This window comes from Panthera onca, chromosome B3, assembly GCF_046562875.1.
Source record: "Panthera onca isolate mPanOnc1 chromosome B3, mPanOnc1 haplotype 2, whole genome shotgun sequence".
NCBI classification, from domain to species: domain Eukaryota; kingdom Metazoa; phylum Chordata; class Mammalia; order Carnivora; family Felidae; genus Panthera; species Panthera onca.
The window spans coordinates 109,355,347-109,376,935 of NC_138344.1; the positions used below are offsets into that span (position 1 = coordinate 109,355,347).

General features: G+C 37.4%; 1 long non-coding RNA gene across 2 annotated transcripts in view; it reads left to right on the forward strand.

Moving 5' to 3' along the window:
* The window catches only part of LOC145715570 (uncharacterized), a 40,094-nt gene extending 18,760 nt beyond the window's left edge, over positions 1-21,334 (forward strand). Inside the window, exons 2-4 of one of the 2 annotated variants that reach the window (XR_014137832.1) lie at positions 10,893-10,972; positions 16,546-16,933; positions 17,893-21,334. This is a non-coding gene — a long non-coding RNA (uncharacterized LOC145715570). Of the gene's footprint in view, positions 1-10,892; positions 10,973-16,545 lie in introns of both variants that reach the window. The other variant, XR_014137831.1, reaches the window with a different exon arrangement.
* The last annotated feature ends 255 nt before the right edge of the window (positions 21,335-21,589 follow it).

The following is a 21,589-nucleotide window of genomic DNA, read 5'->3' on the forward strand; positions in this document are numbered from 1 at the left end:
GAACCTATGACCCATGAGATCATGACCTGAGCTGAAGTCAGACACTTAACTGACTGAGCCACCCAAGTGCCCCGACCTGTCCTTTTTTTTTTTTTTTTTAAATAGTTTATTTTGAGAAAGAGCAAGAGCATGTGGGAGGGGCAGAGAGAGAAAACCGAATCCTCTGCATTGTCAGCCCAGAGCCTGATGCAGGGCTTGAACCCACAAATCGTGAAATCATGACCTGAGCCAAAGTTCACGCTTAACCGACTGAGCCACCCAGGTGCCCCTCGTCAATCTAGTTATTTAATAAAAACAAGACTTTAAAATTTTAGTGTAGACTTTTTTAAGATTTTATTTTTGAGTAATCTCTGCACCCTGCATGGGGCTCGAACTCAACAACCCCAAGATCAAGAGTTGTGTGCTGTATCCACTGAGCCAGCCAGGCACCCTGGTAGTATAGGTTCTTTATAATACTTTTTAATTATATGTAGAATGAGTATAAAAAATGTTCATATAGAGGGAGAGGTTCACGGATTTTTCTGTAGCAAAATAATAGATTTGCCAAAGTGAAGAAAAATTACACACTTTCTTTTTATAAAAAGGAAAGAGTTTCAAATTTCCTGCCTTTCTTGTGCTGACAAGTGGCTTTCTGTAAAATGCAATGTTGGCAAATATTTTGGGGAACAGAAAAAAGGAACACTTGATCTGATTATTTCAGGTAACAGTGATCTTTTAACAATGAATGGAAAAGTGATTTCTCATCAGAAGAATGTATAATTTGAAAACACATGCTTGGAAATGTTTCTATTATTGATTGTGTGAATTTATTGCTGAAGATGACACAAGTTTTTCACATATAAAAATTGAAGTACACTGGGGCGCCTGGGTGGTTCAGTCCATTAAGTGTCCGACTTCGGCTCAGGTCATGATCTCGTAGTTTGTGAGTTCGAGCCCCGCGTCAGCACCGCTCAGAGCCTGGAGGCTGCTTCCCATTCTGTGTCTCCCTCTCTCTCTCTGCCGCTCACCCACTGAGACTCTGTCTCTGTCTCTCTCAAAAACAAAATAAACATTAAAAAGATAAATTTTAAAAAATTGAAGTACACTGAAATTAGAAATGATTTTCAAACTTGTTTGAAAATTTACTAAATGAAGAGTTAGAATATATATATATATATTTTTAATTTTTTTTAATGTTTATTTATTTTTGAGACAGAGAGAGACAGAGCATGAATGGGGGAGGGGCAGAGAGAGAGGGAGACACAGAATCGGAAGCAGGCTCCAGGCTCCGAGCCATCAGCCCAGAGCCTGACGCGGGGCTCGAACTCACGAACCGTAGATCGTGACCTGAGCTGAAGTCGGACACTCAACCGACTGAGCCACCCAGGCACCCCTAGAATATATTTTTAATCTATGTGTTAGATATAAAAAAGTAACATCTGATTGATGTTAGGGAAGATGGATATTTCTAGTGGAATTTGACAAAAATCTTCATAATTAGGATACAGGATAAAAAAAATGAGTATCCTTTTTTTGTATTACTTCCCTTTGAATCTTACTACCTTTTTTAAAATTATTATTTTGAGATAGGGAGGGGGAGTGGGGGAGAAGCAGAGAGAGGGAGAGAGAGAGAATCCCAAGCAGGATGGAGCCCCACATGGGGCTCAATCCCATGAACCATGACACTTAACCCACAGAGCCACCCACGTGTCCCTCAAGTATCTTTATATCCAAGATGTTAAACCAAGAGTTTCAAAAATAATGAAATTATTTCTATTTTTCATGAGAGCAAAATATTTAAGAATCATCAATAAGTAAAAATTATTTTAGAGATCTCATTCTGTAAAAATCCTTATTCTATGTGTATTTTATAATATAAAAAGCATTGGTACATATAGATAATTTATTAATTACAGATTGGGAATAGATACTTGAACTTTTTTTATGATGAATGTATAGTCAACAAAATTTGGTGACCAGGGGTTTAGTGAATACTAAGTACTACATTGACAGAATGCTTTTTATTCTTTTTTTTTTTTCCTTCTTCCAGGATTTTATTTAAATTCAAGTTAGTTAACATATAGTATAGTGTTGGTTTCAGAAGTAGAGTGCTTTTTATTCTTTAATGAAACTCTCCAAGCTGATACAATTAAGTATTTTAATTGCATTCTAAAATAGGTACAAATTCAAGATGTAAGAATGAAAATATAACTTTCTTTTTTTTAATGTTTATTTTTGAGAGAGAGACAGAGCATGAACAGGGGAGGGGTAGAGAGAGAGGGAGACACAGAATCAGAAGCAGGCTCCAGGCTCTGAGCTGTCAGCACAGAGCCTCATGCAGGGCTCAAACCCATGAACCGTGAGATCATGACCTGAGCCCAAGTCATTATGCTTAACCGACTGAGCTACCCAGGCATCCCTGAAAATAGAGCTTTCAAGTTTTTTCTTGGCAAAACTGAAATCATACATAGAGTAATGTAGCGTATGGAACTCAAACATCCTTTCTGTGATGGGAGAGTTAAGTCAACAGAGCAAACCTATAAACCAGCCTGCTGCATGGTAGATTGAGATCTGCATGACCTGTTGATTATAGAGAGCCAAAAGACACGGTCCACATATGAGCCATGGCCCTTTCACATGTTAATTCTACTCAATACAGAAATGTGATTCAATAGATGTCATAGTCTCACCATTTCACAAACAGATAGATCATTCTTGCATTGACAGAGGTGGAGAGAAGACAAAGGCCTCTCCCCTAGAACTTCCTAAAGAATGGAAGCTTTTGGGGCACCTGGGTGGCTCAGTCGGTTGAGCGACCAACTTTGGCTCAGGTCATGATCTCACGGTTTGTGGGTTCGAGCCCCGCGTCAGGCTCTGTGCTGACAGCTCGGAGCCTGGAGCCTGCTTCTGATTCTGTGTCTCCCTCTCTCTCTCTGCCCCTCCCGGACTCATGCTCTGTCTCTCTCTGTCTCCGAAATAAATAAACATTTTAAAAAAAAATTAAAAAAAAAAAAAAAAGAATGGAAGCTTTGGCAGACATTCTTACCTTCTTGGCTGAAGCGAAAATGTGTAAGAGTGAAAGAATGAGTTTCCTCAAAAACAATCAAAATTCTAAAGACAGCTGATTACAAATTTAATACTCAGAGATCAATAGCTTTCCCGTACATAGAAAAGATCCAGTTAGAACATAAAGTGAATAAAAGATCCCATATACTATTTAAAAGATTATATACTCAGGGACAAACCTAAGAAATGTGCTAGGCCTGTGTGAAGCTAACTAGAGGATATTGAAGATGATTTGAGTATGTTTTGCAGAGTCAGTTCAGTTGTCATTTCTTCCAGGAAGACTGCCCAGATCCCCTGGGTTATATCAAACCACTTAATGTAAATTCACCATGAAACCATGTATCTGTCCCTTAAAGCTTGGCAATTTTATGTTTATATGTGCAACGATTTGCTTAATCTCTTTCCTCTTCTGGATTTCACGATATCTGTAAAAACGGATATGTTACTTTAGTTACATTTACATCTCCAGTGCCTAGTATAGTTCCTGGTGTAATAGGCACTCAATAAATGTTTCTTGAGTGAGTGATAATATGGTAAAAACTGTTACTCTACGTAAATTAATCCATACCTTGAATATAATAACAGTTGGCATATCAGCAGCATTATGTTTTGGAAACTGACAAAGTGTTAGAATTCATCTAGATTCTGGAGATGATTGGTGGAGATAGTTGCACAATAATGTGAGTGTGCACAGTGAAATTGTACACTTACAAATGGTTAAAATGGTAGGCGCTTGGGCAGGCACTCTGTTGGTTAAGCAACTGACTTTGGCTCAGGTCATGATCTCACAGTTCATGGGTTCGAGCCCCACATCAGGCTGTGTGCTGACAGCTCAGAGCCTGGAGCCTGCTTCGGATTCTGTATCTCCCCCTCTCTCTGCCTTTCTCCTGCTTGTGCTCTCTTGCTCAAAAATAAATAAACATTTAAAAGAATGGTTAAAGTAGTACATTTTATGTATATTTTACAATAAAAAAAATGGCCAAAAAACTTCATCTGGAAATATGAGAATAGACAGAAAAAACTTTTTAAAAATTATTATATTTTAGAGAGCACAAGCGGGGGAGGGGGCAGAGAGAGAGAGAATCTTAAGCTGACTCCATGCTCAGCACAGAGCCGTACATAGGGCTTGATCCCACGAACTGTGAGATCATGATCTGAGCCAAAATCAAGAGTTGGATGCTCAACCAATTGACCCACCCAGGCGGCTTGAGAGAAAAAAAAAAACTTTTTAAAAAAGAACATTAATAGAGAAATAATCTTTCTAAAAATTGAAACTTATTGTAAACGTGCAGTACTAGAAACCCTTTGCAACCAGATAAACAAATCAATGAAGCTGAGTAAAGACTCCAGAAAAAGACTAATATTTATATGGGAATTTAGTACAAGATAAAGATAACATTTCAGAGTAAAGGGGTGACTTATTCAACAATACTTTTGGGAAAATAAGATAGCCACAAAAAAAAAAAAGGACTGAATTTGCATTAGGTCACTTCTTTAGAAAAATTAGGTTATTCACATTCATGGTAAAACAAAAAAAGAAAAAACCTTGAAATGATACACAACTATATACATTAAGAAGTGAATTACCCTCTCACTCTCTCCCTATTTCTCTTCCCAAAGCTGATCCCTAAAACTAGTTTCTTGGGTATCTTTCCAGAGATATCATGTGCCTTTTATGTATATATTATCTGGGTTTTTTTTTTTAAGTTTATTTATTTATTTATTTTGAGAGAGAGAGTGAGAGTGGGGGAGGGGCAGAGAGAGAGGGAGAGAGAATCCCAAGTGGTGTCTGCACTGGCAGTGCGGGGCCCAGTGCGGGGCTTTTGAACTCACAAATGGTGAGATCATGACCTGAGCCGCAATCGAGTTGAATGCGTAACCAACTGAGCCACCCAGGTACCCCATATATTATCTGTTTTTGGTAAATATACAGGAACATACTTTTCTTTCTTTTGTTTTTTTTTGCAACTTGGAAATAGGTTGGAGTTATTCTACATTAGTATGTATATAGTTGTCACCTTTTTTTGTTTTTGGCTACATAAAATAGTCCTTTGGAATAATGTGTGTATGTATATGTGTATATAAAGCATTTTTTTACTCAGAGTGAAATATGGAAAAGTTCAATAATATCCAGCCAGTATTGATGATGAATAGGGAAGCAGTTACTCTTATATACCATTAATGGCATTATCAATTAATATAATCTTATCTCAAAGCCAGTTTGACATCTATCATCACAAAGAAATCCACAGAGGTTTATTCATCAATTCCACTTCATATAAATGTATAAAAATGTATATATAAGGATGGTCACTGTATCACTAATTTTTAAAAACCTGACAATATCTTAAATGTACAAACAGAATATTAGTTAAATTATGCTACAAGAATATAATAATATATAGTCATTAAAATTAAGTAGGTCCTTCATTATATACATTTTTAAATGAAAACTGTACAGACCGTATATGCAGCTCATTTTTATTTAACTTTGAAAAGCAAATCTATGCTAGTGTATACATTTTTAAAAATCTGAAGAAGGATTGGTCGATAATAGTTACCTCTGAGCAGTGAGAGCCTTTAGAGTTATTTTTCTTTTATATCTGTTTTGTTTTAATTTTGTATGTAACCATGAGCAAGTTTTATTCATTCATGATAAAGTTATTAAAATGTCAGTACACTGAAATAGCTACATAAAATGGCTACTTTAAATGTCATACCCGCCTCAGAAAGCTTTGCTGCAATCCCTTTTTTAAAAAAGCAGCCTTCAAGCTCTGAGAACTGTCTCTCTAGACAGATTGCAACAGCTCGTGAAAACTTGCCGGTCCGTATATTGACTGTCAGGGTAGATTAGACTCCATCGTTTAAGGAAAATTAAAGAGTAACGACAAAATCTTGTTAATATTTATTTGTAAATTTACAAAGATTCTCATCTGGGGCACCCGGGTGGCTCAGTCAGTTAAACGTCCAACTCTTGAATTCGGCCCAGGTCATGATCCCAGGATCGTGGGATTGAGCCCCACATCAGGCTTTGCACTGAGCGTGGAACCTGCTAAAGATTCTTTCCTCTTCCCCCTCTTGTCTTCCCTCTCCCCCGCTGATGCACACACTGTCTCTCTTTCTTTAAGATAAAAATAAATAAATAAAAAATAAAAAGATTTCCATCAAAAAAAGCTTTTTTTTTTAACACTCAGCTGATTTTTGAAAAGCTAATCAAGTGGTTCATCTCAGAGCATTCTGGTTAATTTTAATTGACATTTAGCTATAAATCAATACACTTTAAAGTAGAGATAATATAAAAATGTGCAAATTACTCTGATTAGTTTGGGACTTCTGTATCAAGGACAGTGAAAGTAAGTTGTTAATGTTACTTCTTGATTTTCTAAACCTCCAATATATTGTTTTAAATAGCTGCAAAGAAATAGAGAAGTTCTTTCTCTGGAAAAGAAAAAAACAACTGTTTTACCCTTACGTGTTTACACATATTACTAAGTTTTCAAAATATTGATGTAATTTTGATTCTAGTAAGAACCCACTCTTCATAAAAATATTCAGACTACCATCCTAGAAACACTACATACAGAAATAGAACAAAATCTTTTTAAGAAATGCCAGCCTGTATCCTCAGAATTTGTATTGAACACTTACGTGAAACATTTATATATTGAGAACCTTGAAAAAAGTAGCATATGTAGGGTAAGTTTTCACCGATATTACTAATGATATATTTGCTAGGTAAATAATGTTGGAAATTACCAGTAATGCATTAGTCATGCTCTCTTTTGGACATGGGAGAGAGAGATGTGTAAGTCTGGCAATGAAGATTAATTCCCAATCTGGTAATATAGAGTAGCCTTTTATACTTGGAACTGATAATTATTAACAATTGGGAAGTATTCATCCTCTTGTTATTGTTTTAGACCTATAAAAATGTTTCCTACCTCTGCTCAGTCCTAAATCCTTAACCAGATGAGATTTTTTTATTGGGAGTCTTAAGCTCCAATAGCAGAAGAGAGTTATGTACTGCTTTCCAACTGTTTTATAGTTTTATAATTCTTAGGGTGTACTGATTTGTGGGATTTTTTTCCCCCTGCAATAGAAATGTCTTTAAAGTGAAGCATTTTAGTTCAGGACTTGAAGGAAAGTTTGCATAGCAGAAAATAAAATGCTGATTTGAAGAATTTGGATAAATGTAGGCAGAAGTCAGAAATTTCAGTTTGTTCAATTTACTCTAGGAGAAACTGAAGTTACTAAATACATGTTATTGAATGCATTAGAAGTAGGTTTATATGAACTTTTGTAAACATTCTTCCTTTCTCTTTTCTTTCAAACCTAACTATACTTTATAAGGAGTATTATTTCTGAGGCAGGAGAAATTATTGTTTTGTATTTACATTTTTTGATAAAATACTATCAATTTAAGTGTTGATAAATGTTTGAAGGTTATTTGAAACATGGTAGTTTATGCTATTGCACAATTATTAGTAAACATTAGTGATACGTGATTTTCATTGTACTCATTGAAATGTAGATTTTTTAAAAGATTTTCTTTTTAAGTAATGTCTACACCCAGCATGGTGCTCAGATTTACAACCATGACGTTGAGTTGTGTGTTCTACCAACAGAGCCAGCCAGGTGCCTCCAAAATGTAGATTTAAAAAAGAAACAATGATGCGCCTGCATTTTACTGGTAGCAATGAATTTAAGACACTGGAAAATTTTTAAGTGAATTATAAACATGTCAAAGACATGAATTTAAAGCATTCATAAACACTGTCAGCCATTTCAGGGTTACATGATAATCTGAAACACAGATTAGAGATTCATAGAAGTAACAAGACACGGCAAAGATCTGAAGGAGCAACAAAGATAGCACTCTTAAGGTCATTCTAAAAATGCTTGGAAATTGGTGGTGCAGCCACCCGTAGTGTAATTTTTATTAGAAATCTTGATCACTAAAGGACGTTTCCAGTTTTCTTTGAAAAAACACTGAAAAATGAACGTTCTTGGACAGTTTTGCAAATGTGAATCACACAGTTATCGATCCACATTGTGGGGTTCTGTTTTAGACCTTCTTTCCTGGCATACCTAGGGTTGGCAGATGTAAGGTTGCTGTTTCTAGCCTCATGCCCATAGCACAGATGGACCAGTGAAGTAACCAGGACCAAATCACAGTCAACAGAGAAAGTAAGAGAGCCTTGGATTAGTGGGTACAGGTGCAGCTGAGTCAACTCTATGACATGTAAATGCTGGCTAGATAATCTATTGTCTGACACTAGGTTATTCTATGAAGAAGCCAGATTTTAATTACATTAGGTAAAGACCTTAGATAATCACAAGACTGAAAGGCAGAACTTGGCAAGAGAAACATGCTTTTTAGATGGATCTTTTTAAAGGATCTGATTATTTTGAAATGCAGTAGGGTGTTCAGTTTTTAAAAAACGTTTATTTATTTTTGAGAGAGAGAGACAGAGTGCAAGCAGGGAGGGCAGAGAGAGAGAGGGAGACACAGAATCTGAAGCAGGCTCCAGGCTCTGAGCTGTCAGCACAGAGCCCAACGTGGGGCTCAGACTCATGAGCTGTGAGGTCATGACCTGAGCTGAAGTTGGACACTTAACCGATTGAGCCACCCAGGTGCTCCAGTATAATGTTTAATAGAACAATAAAATGGATACACAAATAAACTGCTGTAAAAAGGAAGACTTTTGGTAGGACATGCTGTAAATGGGTAGCGAGTCAAAAATTCAAAACTGTTCCTTACAGATGAATCTGTCAAAAATTATTGTATGCATGAGGGTGCCTGGGTGGCTCAGTCGGTGCCTGAGACTTCTGAGTTCAAGCCATGGGGAGTTAGGGAGAGGAAGTTCTCTTACTTGTGAGGATTGCTGGCCCCCAATGTGAATAATCATCTTTCCTGTAGCTGAGAGCTTGCTTGCTTTTTTTCTCCAGAGCTTTCTCAATAGACCACAGCTGGCCAATAGACCACAATATTCTTAAAAGACTTTTAGTTGGCTCTAACCCCTTGAAAGGGTTTGGCGGTACAGAATCTAGGTCAGGCAGACCCAGTGCACTGGTAACTTAATAAGTATGTGGCTTCTTTAACGAGAAAATGCTGTTTAATACAACAACTGGAGTGTGCATCCAAATTACCTGGTAGGCTTGTTAAACAAATTGCTAGGTCCTGATCCCCCAGTTTTTGATTCAGAAAGTCTGAGATGGGACCCAGGAATTTGCTTTTCTACCAAGTTCCCAGGTGATGCTGATGCTGCTGGTCAGGGGACTGCACGTTGAGAATCACAGTTCAGGTAACTGAGCTGAACCCTTTGATGTAGTTCCCTAATGTTTCTGTTTGACAAATGTAAGCTTAATGATTAATGGCACAAAGTAGTGTTTAAGATCAGGTGCTACGAAGCCATTTGATGGCTATTGTTAGCTTTCGATTTTACATTCTTACTCAGATTCAATCTAATCTTAGATATAATGTAGATTAAAAAAATCCCGCACGTAAAAAAATCAGTTCTAGCATGTACTATCTACCAATTTCACAAGTCTGTAAACCCCAGAAATGTATTTACTGCCTCATTTCCCAATTCCTTTTTTTCCCTTTCAAATAATTAAATCATTGAATCATTTATTAAAATCTCACTACTTGCCCCTACCACATACCCACATATACACTGTTGATCTCTTTGTTCTTCTGGCAACTCTCTCCTCCTTTCCAGTCTGCATTTTAGTGTTTCTTTCATTGGCTTCCTATCTTCTACCTCCTCTCTCCATTGCCCTTGGCAGACATCATTAATTGACCACAGCATTCTGTTAAAAAATGGTGTCCAAAGTGGTGTCACTTAGACCAGGTTCCCAAACCAATGCTTAATAGCAAGTCTAATTACAGTTTGAGTGTCCCCCAGAAATGTGGCCTTAAGCAGTCAGTCAGGAAATTTTTCTTTATATCAGCACCAGTGAGTCTGTCACCTGGGTCCTCCCTGTCCCCCAAAGAAAGATGAGGTAATCTGCATAAGACGCCTTGTTTTTTCCCCTAGCAAACAGCCTCCTCCGGAACGTCCTTTTCTTTTGCTGATTGCTTTCTTGCCCCCACCCTACGTCCATAAAAACCGTCTACTTTGTGTAACTCCTTGGAGTACCTCTCTACTTGCTAAATGGGGCACTGCCCAATTCATGAATCATTTAATAAAGCCAATGAGATCTTCAAGTTTACTTAATTGAATTTTGTTATTTAACAGCTCCTATCAACACAATTTAAGTAATTCTTCACAACATAGCTTCTGCAAAATACTTCGTTGATTGGTGTTTGTCCTTGAGATGAAATATATGTTGTGAAGATTGTTCCAGAAGCAATTTTGTCTATTTCCATGGCTCTAGGTTTCACTGGATCAAACATGATCTGTAACCCACTACTTCTAGACATTGTTAAATGAGATAATTAATTTTATTTTTAAAAACTATTTTGAGCAAGGTTGCTGTTACTTCTGTTCATACACTTCAAGTTCTATATTGTGTTCATACTTTTCCTTGAATACATATTTAGTGAATTAGTAATAATAAACTCCAAAGATTATTTATATCTAAAATATGTTAATTAGTCCTGCCTCTTTTACAGTTCATTTGCAAGATGTTATTTTGCAATATATTCTTGGGTTTGAACTGATAAAACATTGATAATTAGTTGGAATTCATATTTGAGGCTTAATGTCTTATCAATGTTATTTGGAATAAAAAAAGCTTGTAATAGCCCAATTATAATAGCCCAAATGTAGTCTCCAATTGATTTAATATGGTTAGGTACAGTCTATAGTCCTCACAAGCAATAAAACATTGTCTCATTTTAGCAAAAGCATAATGGAACGGTAGCAAAGGAAAAGAGTAAGGACTACAAGAAATTATTGGCCATGAAGAACAATATTATCAGGTCTGTTATCTTTTACTTATTTATTTACTTATTTTAGAGAGAGAGAGGGACAGAGAGTGAGCAGGGCAGGGTAAGAGAGAGGGAGATAGAATCTGAAGCAGGCTCCAGGCTCTGAGCTGTCAGCACCGAGCCTGATGCGGGCTCAAACTCACAAATGCCGCGAGGTCATGACCTGAGCTAAAGTTGGACGCTTAACCAACTGAGCCACCCAGGCGCCACTGGACCTGTTATCTTTTAATTGTTGCTATTAATTTTATTGAAACAAATCATACATTTTTATTTAAATATAGCAAAAAATTTTTAATGTAAATAGCAATAAACATCCATTTTATTTATTTATTTATTTATTTATTTTAGGTTTCATTTCTCTGAGCTTTTATTTTTTTATTTTTTTTTCAATATATGAAATTTATTGTCAAATTGGTTTCCATACAACACCCAGTGCTCATCCCAAAAGGTGTCCTCCTCAATACCCATCATCCACTTTCCCCTCCCTCCCACCCCCCATCAACCCTCAGTTTATTCTCCGTTTTTAAGAGTCTCTTATGCTTTGGCTCTCTCCCACTCTAACCTCTTTTTTTTTTTTTCCTTCCCCTCTCCCATGGGTTTCTGTTAAGTTTCTCAGGATCCACATAAGAGTGAAACCATATGGTATCTGTCTTTCTCTGTATGGCTTATTTCACTTAGCATCACACTCTCCAGTTCCATCCACGTTGCTACAAAAGGCCATATTTCATTTTTTCTCATTGCCACGTAGTATTCCATTGTGTATATAAACCACAATTTCTTTATCCATTCATCAGTTGATGGACATTTAGGCTCTTTCCATAATTTGGCTATTGTTGAGAGTGCTGCTATAAACATTGGGGTACAAGTGCCCCTATGCATCAGTACTCCTGTATCCCTTGGGTAAATTCCTAGCAGTGCTACTGCTGGGTCATAGGGTAGGTCTATTTTTAATTTTCTGAGGAACCTCCACACTGTTTTCCAGAGCGGCTGCACCAATTTGCATTCCCACCAACAGTGCAAGAGGGTTCCCATTTCTCCACATCCTCGCCAGCATCTGTAGTCTCCTGATTTGTTCATTTTGGCCACTCTGACTGGCGTGAGGTGATATCTGAGTGTGGTTTTGATTTGTATTTCCCTGATAAGGAGCGACGTTGAACATCTTTTCATGTGCCTGTTGGCCATCCGGATGTCTTCTTTAGAGAAGTGTGTATTCATGTTTTCTGCCCGTTTCTTCACTGGGTTATTTGTTTTTCAGGTGTGGAGTTTGGTGAGCTCTTTATAGATTTTGGATACTAGCCCTTTGTCTGATATGTCATTTGCAAATATCTTTCCCCATTCCGTTGGTTGCCTTTTAGTTTTGTTGGTTGTTTCCTTTGCTGTGCAGAAGCTTTTTATCCTCATAAGCCCCAATAGTTCATTTTTGATTTTAATTCCCTTGCCTAAATTTAGGGATGTGTCGAGTAAGAGATTGCTACGGCTGAGGTCAGAGAGGTCTTTTCCTGCTTTTTCCTCTAGGGTTTTGATGGTTTCCTGTCTCACATTCAGGTCCTTTATCCATTTTGAGGTTTTTTTTTTGTGAATGGTGTGAGAAAGTGGTCTAGTTTCAACCTTCTGCATGTTGCTGTCCAGTTCTCCCAGCACCATTTGTTAAAGAGACTGTCTTTTTTCCATTGGATGTTCTTTCCTGCTTTGTCAAAGATGAGTTGGCCATACGTTTGTGGGTCTAGTTCTGGGGTTTCTATTCTATTCCATTGGTCTATGTGTCTGTTTTTGTGCCATAATAAACATCCATTTTAAATGATAGTTACAAAATGTTCAGTATAGCACTTTTTAACATTCTAGTATAAATTGCTGAAGGTATAAACAGGCAAGGAGCCAAAATAGATGATTAAGATGATGAGATGATAAGAGATCCAACTTAAAATTATTTGCAGAGGTGGTTTTAAAGGTCTTGTTCTATCTTTTTACAATCCCAGGTGATTTTTTTGATATGAGAGAATTTGAAATCTAATGCGATTGTGACAAAGAATACATTCTGATGAAAGCAACAACTTTCTCTTTGGATCTGAACTATTTTAAAAAAACCTGGTTTTATATTTAAAAATTATTTTGCATGTGAGAGCTCTTTAAATCTCTGTGGGAAAAGGAAACAAATGATGTTGGGGAAGAGGACAGGATATTGTCTTACTTACTCATTTCTTATTGGCTCCCAGCCTATGTGTAGTTATGTGCAATTACAAGACACAAGAATCTTCAGAGTAGCATTGTTTTTAATTTTTTTTTTTAACGTTTATTTATTTTTGAGAGAGAGAGAGACAGAGCATGAGTAGGGGAGGGCAGAGAGAGAGAGGGAGACACAGAATCTGAAGAAGGCTCCAGGCTCTGAGCTATCAGCACAGAGCCCGATGCAGGGGCTCAAACTCACGAAACCATGAGATTATGGCCTGAGCTGAAGTTGGACGCTTAACCGACCTAGCCACCCAGGCGCCCTGTTTTTAATGTTTAATTATTCATTTTGAGAGAGAGCGAGTGACAGAGAGAGAGGGCACGCAATTGGGGGAGGGGCAGAGAGAGGCGGGGAGAGAGAATTCCAAGCAGGCTCCACACTGTTAGCGCACAGTCCGACCCGGGGCTTGAACTCACTAACCGTGAGATCAAGACCCAAGCCAAAACCAAGAGTCAGACGCTTAACTGACAGAGCCACCCAGGCACCCTCAGAGTAGCATTGTTATAGCAAAAAATTAGCGGCAATCTGAAAGTCCATTACTGGAATAATAGTTAAGTAAACTGTGATAGATTTATGTAATTGTACCATACAGCACTATAAAATAATAAAGCAGATCCATTCAGTCAAATATGTCTTGAGTCCCTACTAAATCTAGGTGCTGGGAATAAAGCACAGAATATAGTAGATATGGTCCCTGCCTTCATGGAGCTTCAATGCTAGTGAGGAAAGAATATAAAAAGCAAACAAGTAAGATCATTTCAGTGCTATGAACAATATACTGCAAGATAATGTGATAAAACCATATAGGAGATGGGGAGTCCATTAGATAATATGACCAGGGAAAGCTTCACTGAGAGGATGCTATTTAAGCAGAGATGTGAATATTGAGGGGGAGCCATCCATACGAAGAGGTAGAGGGAGTGTTCCAGTCAAGGGAGGTGGCAGTGGCAAAGTTTGTGATGCTTGGTTAGAGAAATAGGCCGTTGTGATTGGAATAGAGTTAAATTCTTTTTTTAATGTTTATTTTTGAGAGAGACCGAGAGCGAGTGGGGGAGGGGCAGAGAGAGAGGTTGAGAGGGAGACACAAGATCCGAAGCAGGCTCCAGGCTCTGAACCGTCAGCACAGACCTGACCTAGGCCGGAATCAGACACTTAACCAACTGAGACACCCAGGTGCCCCTGGAGTAGAGTTTTAAGTCAGAGTGAGGTAGGGGCCAGATGATGTAGGGCCTTGAAGACATTCTTAAGGTGTTTGGATTTAATTTCAGTTACAGATCTTCCTCCACTTCACACGGGTTTATGTCCTGGTAAACCCATTGTTAAGTTGAAAATACCTAAGTCAAAATGCATTTAATACTCCTAATCCACTGAACACAGTTTAGCCTAGCCTACCCTCAATGTGCTCAGAACATGTTAGTCTACAGTTGGGCAAAATCATCCAACACAAAGCCTATGTTATAATAAAGTGTTGAATATCTCATGTAATACACTGATTACTGTACTGAAAGTGAAAACCAGAATGGTCGTATGGGTGCCGAATGGTTACGAGTGAATCGGTTGTTTACCCACGTAATCACGTGGCTGGCTGGGAGCTGTGGCTCGCTGCCACTGCCCAGCATCACAAGAGTATTGTACCACATATCGCTAGCTCAGAAAAGATCGGAATGCAAAATTCCATATACAGTTTCTAGTGAAGAAGTATCACTTTTGCACCGTCATAAAGTTGAGAAGTGGTAAGTGAAACCATCATAAGAAACCATCTGAATGACATTCAAGAATAACCTCATGTTTTCTAATAGAACTTATGAAATATTTTTTAAAATGCCTTTCTGCTGTAAGCATTATTGAATTTTAGAAATGTTCTAGTGAACATTTATGTTCGGCTTTATTTTTAAAAAATATTTATAACTTGATACGGTGCTCTAGTTTTAAAATGTTTTTTTTTTTTGTTTTTTTGTTTTTTTTTTTTTAATTTTTTTTTCAACGTTTTTTATTTATTTTGGGGACAGAGAGAGACAGAGCATGAACGGGGGAGGGGCAGAGAGAGAGGGAGACACAGAATCGGAAACAGGCTCCAGGCTCCGAGCCATCAGCCCAGAGCCTGACGCGGGGCTCGAACTCATGGACCACGAGATCGTGACCTGGCTGAAGTCGGACGCTTAACCGACTGCGCCACCCAGGCGCCCCAGTTTTAAAATGTTTTATGTTACAAGGGTCTTATTTTCAGAAATACAGCTTAAATCTTCAGGGTTCATACCAGGTTCATGCTTGTAATAAAGTAGTTTCAGCTTATCCAGCATTCTCTTCTGTTTGTTTTAGTTCTGAATGAGATTCTTAGACTTTCTTCTTTTTTTTTTTTTGACTTGTTACTTTAACATGTATTGGTTAAAAAATAAATGAATAAAGGGGGAGGGAGAAGTTTTCAACGTCATTTCAGTATAACTATTTCCTGGTATAAAAAGACATTATTCTCAAACAATAACTTTCTAAAAAAAAAAAATACATCATGCAAAGTTTTAAAAAGTTTCACTGAATGTTTCAAAACTCTGGGAACAGATTGTATAGTAACCATTTTGACCAGTTTTTGCCGAAGAAACACAAAACCTTGCAAGTCAACTCAAAGGCAGGCTTTGCGGCAAAGGCCTGCTGACCACAGCCCAGACTTTCTTCTTTCTTTTTCATTTACACATCCATCCCCATGGCTAGCAACATTTGTTCAATGAGTTACAGAATTCCTGAGGTTATTGGTGTCTACCTGTCTCCCTCTACTTTTATTTTTTAGCAAAGAACTATGTTTAGGGTGATTACGATTCAGAACTATTTGAAGAGTATGTTGAATTAGGTAATACTTAGCAGTCACTTTAAACCTTGTAATTCAAATCAATGTTATTAACTCATTGTTTCTTTTTGGAGAAACTTGTAACTTTCTTAAAGGAGTATATACAAACTTTTTGTGGACAGGACAAGATATGCTCCCTCAACTCTATTTCCTCAACAAAAACGGACTAAAATTCTTTTTTTTCCATTAAATTTCAGTATTCTGATACAAACAATAGAAATATTCCTTTTGTTTTTACTCGGTCTACAACAGTTTAATAAACTTTTAATGTTGAAAGGGATTTTAGAGAACATCGAGTCTAACCTCTTCATTTAATGTGTGAGGAAATTGCGTTTCACAGAAGACAGAGCTAGTGCCTAAAGGTATAGCAGATTAGAGTCGGAGTCCAAAATCAAATCAAAACAGAACTTCTGGTCTTCTGATTTCTTCATCTGTAACATACTGGCTTGAATGTATTTCTTGTATTCAGCATAACCTGTTTTGTCACTGTGGGTTTAGGAGAAAACAGACACGGGATGGGAACATGAAAGCCAATACCAGTTTGGCACTAGCATCTTCATGCAGAATGGAATTCATGCACAAAGACTTTCACAAGAATGGACAAAAGAATTCTGTAAAGTGTCAAGGTTGGGACTGGAAAAAACCACTGCTTGCAAGCCCAGAATCTGAAACCAGCTTTATAATAGACTTTAACATATGATGACATGGAATACCTTAAAGCCCCCAAAGGCAGAAGTCTACAGTCTTTCCTTCTGACTTCTAAAAGCGCCTCATGGAACAGTCCCCCAAGTTTCACTGGAATGAGTTTCAGGTGAATGGTGTACATGGAACGCCTACACGTGCAGGTCTGCAATAGCCAGTAACATGTTTGAGGCCTAACTGTAAGGTAAAATATAAGACAATATGGTCATTATGTCTTTTTCAGATAGGACACCCCCACCCCCACCCCATGAAGCAGTCAAGAGCCTTTTGATCAATAATGTTGAATCAGGAAAATTAGGTGGTCATGGGTGTATCGGGGATTACCTCACACATGGGGAACATATCTTGGTGTCTGTGATTCTACTAGCAGACACCCTTCCCACACTCATCTCAGAGTTTTCATAACTCAAGCGGTTGGGGTTCATCAGAGGTGCGATAGGTTCTGACCTCTCAATCCATTGAAGAAACGTCAGAGTCTCAGTATGGTGGGTTAAGAATTACGCTGAAGAACGCCAGTGTTATTCCCAGAGTGGCTGGAAAGCCCAGAGTGAGTCCCCTGGGAGCTAGTCCTCGCTGTAGAAAGCAGAAAGCCTACTTGTAGCTGGTCTGAAGCCTCTTCCTTATCCTCGTGACCTGTTCCCTCATGGTCTGTCAGCGGGTTTCTGGGTATGTCATTAGTTTGTTTTACTTCCCTCTAGTGCGGGTTTGGAAGGTGAGAGGAGTAGTATAACTTCATATTCAAAGTCCTAACTCACTGGGGTCTCCTCCTCTAACTGCATCTGTGGAAGTCATGATCTCATGTCACCAAAATCAAGGCCTTGGGCTTCTTGATATAAAATCCAAGATTAATATATGAAATTACCTTATTTTTCCTCTTAATAGGTAAACAAGACTTAAAGCAAAACACATTAGCCTTTTCATTTATCACAGATAAAAAAAAAAAAAAAGAAACAAAAAAGAATCTATCAAACAATAGTTTTGATTACCTTCAAGCTGGGTGTAATTTCATCCCTGAGCTAAGTGAGTAATAAATACTGCAGCTCTTCTACTGGTAAAGAAAGGCAACACTTCATTATTTATACGAATTTCTTATTAAACATTTTAACAAACTTTTCAACTTTATATCCTACTACTCTCTTCCAGGTACCTGACCACCTGCAGTGCATTTGTTTGCTAACCACGTCTAACACACTCCCATTTTTGTGCCTTGGTTCTACTCATTTCTTCTACCAAAGATGTATCCTTTGCCCCACCACAGTGCTCTTAGCCCATCCAAATTTTCATTCACTTGGGACTGTTCAACACTGCATCCTGAAGTTATAGTCTGCCTGCCTGAGGAAGTAATTAAGATTGCACATAATTACAGGCATACCTCATTTTATTGCATTTCACAGATATTGCGGGGATTGTGTTTTGTTTTTTAGAAATTGAAGTTTTGTGGCAATCCTGTGTCGAACCAATCAGTGCCATTTTTCCGGCAGCATTTGCTCACTTTGTGTGTGTGTCACACGTTAGTAATTCTTGCAGTATTTTAAACTCTTTCCTTATGATGATGATCAGTGATTACAGACTCATTGAAAGCTCAGATGATGGTTAGCATTTTTTAGCAATAAAGTATTTTTTAAATTAAGATATGTCAATTGGGGTGTTTTTTTCCTAGATGTAATGCTATTGCACACTTAATAGACTACCGTATAGACATGACTTTAATATGCACTTTTTAGTAAAACAAAAAATTGATTTGACTCCCTTTACTGTGATACTCACTTTATCCCAGTGATCTGAAACCAAACCCACAATATATGAGGTATGCCTGCATCTGCTAATAATATTATAGATTTATGAATTTGGTATGGAGTTGCTGTATATGAGCTCTAAGATCCTATATAGATCTAAAATGTTTTATAATTCTATAATCCCCTTAACATATGTAATGTGGGAAAATGTAGATGATTTTTAGGAAAGATAGAAAAAATATTTCAGATGTAAATGCTGTATTTGGGTTTATAATTGATTAATGTTACTTATAAATTATGCTATATATTTAGACATTATATGTTAATTTTAAAAATTTACAGCTTGTGTCCATAAATGAATTTTGGGAATATACTGCCAAGGGAAATGTTTTTAAAATATTTATTTTGTAACACTATTTGAAACATTTTGCAGAGTGGAAAATGTTGAAGGAGTATTAGTTCAGTTTTTTATGTTCACTATTTCAAGGCTGTTATCATAGTACTTCAATGAGAAATAACCAAAAGTAACACTATCCATTAAAATGAGTTTGGCGAATTTCATCCCTAAATCAACCCAGATAAAAAGAGGGGCAAAGTAATATTCTCAAGATTACACTTCTATAGCTTATTAACTGGGAACAAATGTTATACCCTCATTTATACAGAACACTTTTGGCAGATTCGCTTTTAGTTTTTTTAGTGTTTATTTATTTTTGAGAGAAAGCATGCACATGATCAAGCAGGAGAGGGGCAGAGAGAGAGGGAGATAGAGAGTCCCAAGCAAGCTCTGTGCTGTCAGTGCAGAGCCCAAGGAGGGGACGAGGGGCTCAAACTCAGGAACAGTGAGATCATGATCAGAGCTGAAACCAAGAGTTGGACACTCAACTGACTGAGCCACCCAGGAACCCCTTTAAAAAATTTTTTTTTTACCATTTATTTTTGAGACAGAGTGTGGGTGCACACATGTGTGTGTAAGTGGGGGAGGGGCAGAGAGAGAGGGAGAGAATAAAATTTGCTTTTAAGGAAATAATACCTTGGGGCGCCTGGGTGGCTCAGTAGGTTAAGTATCCCACTTCAGCTTAGGTCACGATCTCCTGGTTCATAAGTTCGAGCCCCTGCATCAGGCTCCTCTGCACTGAGAAGGCAGAGCCTGCTTGGGATATTCTCTCTCTCTCTGCCCCTGCCCCACTCACACACTCTTTCTCTCAAAATAAATAGACTTTTAAAAAGATAAATAATAATTTGTACATAAATCACATTCTATAAAACAGGGCACTGAAGTAATTACAGGCAAAACATTTCAAGAATCTAAATTATCCTTTAAATATTTGCATGGAAAGTGATAAAATTCCTACCAGATAAATTGGAAGCATTTATTTACAAGCTAAAGTTTTAAAACAACTAAAACAAGTAAAAAGTAAACTATTACATAATTTTTTACTTTTTTAGATCATTAATCTCTTTGAGAACCTGTTGGAAGTTGTAGAATTTTTCCCTCAGAAAAATGTACATACTATATAGCCTGTCTACGGATTGAGTATTCATTCAAAATAGTGAATCAAATGCCTGCTGTCCCAGGGACCCAGAAGTAAATAGAGGCACAGGCTATTTTTTGTTCATGGAGCTTATATCATAAAGACAGAACATTTGAAGCCAATAATACATAAGCAAGAGAATCCCAGGTTTTGATATATGCTATAATGAGATTTCAGTTAAGAGAACCCCTAATACAGGACAAAGGAAAAACCTCAAATCTGCACTATTTGTGTGTTTTTTTTTGTTTTTGTTTTTGTTTTTTTAATTTTAAGTTTTTTATTTTGAGAGAGAGCAAGCAGGGTAAGGGCAGAATGTGAAGAGAGAGAGAATCCCAAGCAAACTCCTCACTGTCAGCACAGAGCCTGATGCAGGGCTCAAACTCACAAACCGTGAGATCATGACCTGAGCTGAAACCAAGAGTCGGCGCTTAACTGACTGAGCCACCCAGGTGCCCCTGTGGTAATTTTTTTTAAAAGAATCCATTTTATATCTCCTAAGAAAAGGTCATTATGTAACAAAAACTTTGAAAACATGTATTAAATCAAATAGTGCAAATAGCATAATAGGTAAGGTAAGTGTATGAACTTTTAAAACCTGAGATAATGGACTTGGTGACATAAACCTAACAACGTTGTAGACATCATGATATAATTGGTTAGTATAGGTCACAAAGCAATTTCACAATTCATTTGGCTTTCAGAAAATGGGGGGAACCTCCTAAAATACAAACATATTCTGTCATATCCTGTTGCTTGCAGTGCTAGGGGCTGGGCTGTTTTAAATGGTGGAAAATGCACCAAGACTAGGGGTGCATGGGTGGCTCAGTTGGTTAGGCTTCCGACTTTGGCTCAGGTCATGATCTCACAGCTTGTGGGCTCAAGCCCCGCATCGGGCTTTGTGCTGACAGCTCAGAGCCTGGAGCCTGCTTCGGATTTAGTGTCTCCCTCTCTCTCTGCCCCTCCCCAACTTGCGCTTGCGCTCTCTCTCTCAAAAATAAACATTTAAAAAAAATGCACCAAGACTAAAGATGATGAAAGGAAAAAGACAAATTTATAAAATACCAGCTAGTTGAAATTAACAAATTAGTGTTTATTTCTGGAAACTTTTTTTTTTTAAATGTTTCTTCTATTTTTCTTTGAATTCTCCCTCCTGTCTTATAAGCAGGGCATGCTTTGTTTATGAAGATGTGTAGTGGGCTTAAAAATGGAGAGTTTTCTAAAATGTCCTTTACAGTTAGCGTGTTAAAATTTATTTTTATTGTGCTATTTGCAGCTTATGTAGTAACCACAATTAAAATTTAAGTGTGTAAAGAGGTTTTTTTTTTTTTCTTTTTAACTTAAGTACACTACAGAAGAAACTGGAAGAACATGACCAAATCTGACAAAATATCCTGCATGGTACCATCCACTGTGTCCGGTTACAGTACTCTTCTCAAAATATTGCTTGTTCCCTTTCCAAAAAAATCTCTTTAGCAAACAATAAAAACTCCCTTCAGAAAAACTAATTCAACTTTTAAGTTGAATTTTAAAAATTGGTCCTTACTCATGTCCAGATTAAACAGATTTTTA